General features: G+C 36.5%; 1 pseudogene; it reads left to right on the top strand.

Moving 5' to 3' along the window:
- The first annotated feature begins 757 nt into the window (after nucleotides 1-757).
- On the top strand, nucleotides 758-3,202 carry LOC107726991 (keratin, type I cytoskeletal 18-like; annotated as a pseudogene).
- Nucleotides 3,203-3,562: the final 360 nt, after the last annotated feature.

Genomic DNA, 3,562 nt, shown 5'->3' with positions numbered 1-3,562 from the left:
GTATATGTGTGTGTATGTGTGTGTGTGTGTGTTTGTGTTAATAAAATGTAATTGGTGGTTATGTGAACATTAGATAAGAAATTCTACAGAACTAAATGCTGCTTGGGTCTTCACAAAAAACAAGAAAGGAAGACAACCACATTTTATAACTGACTATTAAATAATATAAGTTGTGATAAGACCTTTTGCAGTGAAAGTCGGCATCTTTGATATTTATTTCAGCCACTGTGATTTGTGAGAGTCATTCATAGATAACATGAGAACAGAAAAAAGAGGCTTGACTTTGGTAATTTGTTCTGGCAGACAGCAGTCAAGGAGCTCCTGTACGATGTTGTATGAACATAACAATTTTATATAGGTTGTCCATGTTAGGACTTATCTAAAATAAGATCTTCCCAAATTGAAATGGATTCTAAAAGACATATTGCTCAAAAAGTACCAAGTGAGGTCAGGTGAGTAGGGTATAGTTCACCCAAAAATGAAAATTGTCATCATTTACTTACCTCATGTTGTCCCAAATATGTGTGAATTTCTTCCTTCTGCAGAACACAAAAGAAGATACTTTAAAGAATGTTTCAAATGTGTTTGTCCACACAATGAATGTCCAAAATAGCACCGTTTAGTCCAAAGTTCCCTATAGCTAAAAATTTGAGGGATCCCAAAATATAACCCTGTGGAACCTCAGATTGAACTGACTTTCATTTTGTAACACTAAGCAGTGGGTAGGGTGGAAGTCCAGAGTCTAAAGATAACAGAAATGTGTCTACTACTTGTGAACTGCAAAACCATAAAAATCTCATACCTCTCAGAACCAGCAGTTGCATCTGATCTCCTTTTCATTAAAGATCTCTTCTCTGCAGAAAATTGAGCAAAATGCAAAACTTCAGCGTTCAGAACAAAAGAATATATAGAATGTCCTCAGAGGATCTCAGCATGCTAAAACCCACATTTTACTATTGGAGAAGTGCAGGGAATAGGGGTTCCTAGTCTAAGGACATATTTGGATCTACCACTGTACAAATGGGGACTGTTGGAAATGTTGGAAATGAAAAGGTTACCATGCAAATCTTGAATGAACGTCTTGCTTCCTACCTGGAGAAAGCTAACAGCTTGGAGAAGGCCAACAGTGAGCTGGAGGTGAAAATCCGCCAGGTTCTGGAGAAAAAAGGTCCAGACACTAAGGACTACAGTCACTACCAAGCCACCCTTGATAAATTACGCAAAGAGGTATTTTCTGTCCATTGGAATACTAGTTTCTATCAATTTTGTCCTGTGTACTAAATTATTATCCATTGACATCCACAACATTTTTTCATAGATGTGTAGCACCTGCTACCCTTAAATTATGATTTTGCTTTAATTTTAATTAGACATTAATGCTTGCACATTACTATAGTGTGAATTGGGTGTAATGCACAGGTTGCAGGTTCAGTTCAAAGTAAGGATGACTCAAAAACTGGACTTTGAACGTGCCCTTGAGTAAGGAATGTAATTAATAATTGAGAAGCGGCTTCTTTATAGTGCCCTTAGATAATGAACTAACAATAGACTTTATTGTACCTTTTTTGGTTATGTCCATTTAGATCTTGAAGATGGCAATGAGCAATGCAAATGTGAGTCTTCAAATTAACAATGCCAAGTTGGCTGCCGATGACTATAGGATCAAGTAAGTTGGTTTTAAAGACTCAATGAAATCAATGTATGTTTTGTGGGATTTATTCCATGTCTATTAACTTTGAGCCCATCTATGTGTAAAGAACTATATGCATATGTGCAAGCTGGACAATATAAACTTGCTGCAGATATATACATTTAAAATATAGAGTCTTTCTTTTCCAGGAAAATGAACCAAACATATTAGAGATTCATCTTGGGTCAAGTTTTGTCCAGTGACTAAACTGAGAACACCACCCCCCGACCCCCTTAATGCAACATTCCACTGACTAGCAATATTAAGAAACAATAATTCCCATTAATGTAATGTGTCTATAGGTAAGAAAATGAGCTACAGCTAAGACAGTGTATTGAAGCAGACATAAATGCATTCAGAAAGATGCTGAAAGACACCAATGTTGCATTACTGCATCTGGAAAATGATGTTGAAGGATTGAAAATGGAGCTTATCGAGTTAAAGAAACAACATCAGCTGGTAAATGCATTTGATTATACTACACATAAAAAAGGATATTAAATTACAATAGATCAGAGTGCAGTAGTTCACAAACAGGAGAGTACCCAAGATATAACCCTGTGGAACCTAAAATCTCACAATTTTTAGGAAGTGTCAGAACTATATAGTCAAATCAACCGGTCAGGAGTGCAGGTGGATGTTGATGCTCCCAAGGGACAGGACCTGGCAAAGATCATGGAGGAGATGAAAGCCAATTATGAAAAGATCGTCCTAAAGAACCAGGAGGAACTGAAAACTTGGCATGAATCAAAAGTGGGGCATAATTTCTCTTTGCAAATTTTACACATTATTTATGTTCTAAAGACAACAGAGAATTACATTTCTTTCTCTTTTTTTGCACAGATCATCATTGTACAGGTTCAAGTGACCGAGAACGTGGAAGCATTGAAAGAAGCCAAAACACAAGTCAGCGTGAGCCGCAGGCAGATGCAGCTTTTGGAAACAGAGCTGCAGTCTCTAGTTGGAAATGTAAGAGATTCTGCCTGGACACCTTGATGCAGCGCTCCACTTTTGAACATTTCTCATGAGCATTTATTTATTTATTTTTGACTTTTCTTACAGAGAGCATCTATGGAAGAAGCCCTTAATGAAACAAAGTTGCGATATGGGATGCAGGTGGAGCAATACAATGGCATCATTTTGCTGAGAGAATCTGAGCTTAAACAGCTGCATGCCGACATTCAAAGTCAGACACTGGAGTATCAGGCCCTGTTCAACATCAAGACGGAGCTTGAAACTGAGATAGCCACCTACAGGAGACTTCTGGATGGAGAAGAACGAGAGTGAGCTTTATACTTTTTGTATCATACATTTTGAATATGCCTGTTTGTTCTTTAGAAAACTTGATCTTGATGTTAATAAAACATTTTACAGATTAGAGAAAGAATCCATCAGGACAACATTACAGACTGTCACCCAGACACTAGTGGATGGAAAAATTGTCCTCCAGCTCGAGTACTATCAAAAAGTGATATAAACAAACATTAGATCATTACTGTTCATGAAAGACAACAGCACAAGCCAATATCTCAAAAACCACTATAAATATTTGGAATAAAATAAAATTAAACCTTAGTAGTATTTTCTTTGAATCAGAATATGAACACGTTGTTGGAAAGCACCGCTCTCTTAATTCAACCCATACAGTGTATCTCTACTCAAATTTTGTTGTTTCAGCAATGTCAAAGTTTCATTTTCATGTTATGACAAACTGGAACCTTAGGATCTAATAAGCATTTTCAACATGTCATCACAGTAAAAGAAAACAGTAAATGGTGTCTGACTTCACAAAAACATTCCAACAGTCATTCATAATGAAAGAGCAAAATGAAAACAAAATTAAGGTCTTATTTTGTACTTCAAACTAACAAC

Source organism: Sinocyclocheilus rhinocerous, unplaced genomic scaffold (assembly GCF_001515625.1).
Source record: "Sinocyclocheilus rhinocerous isolate Xijiao unplaced genomic scaffold, SAMN03320098_v1.1 scaffold666, whole genome shotgun sequence".
NCBI lineage: Eukaryota > Metazoa > Chordata > Actinopteri > Cypriniformes > Cyprinidae > Sinocyclocheilus > Sinocyclocheilus rhinocerous.
This window is presented reverse-complemented; position numbering and strand designations above follow the sequence as displayed.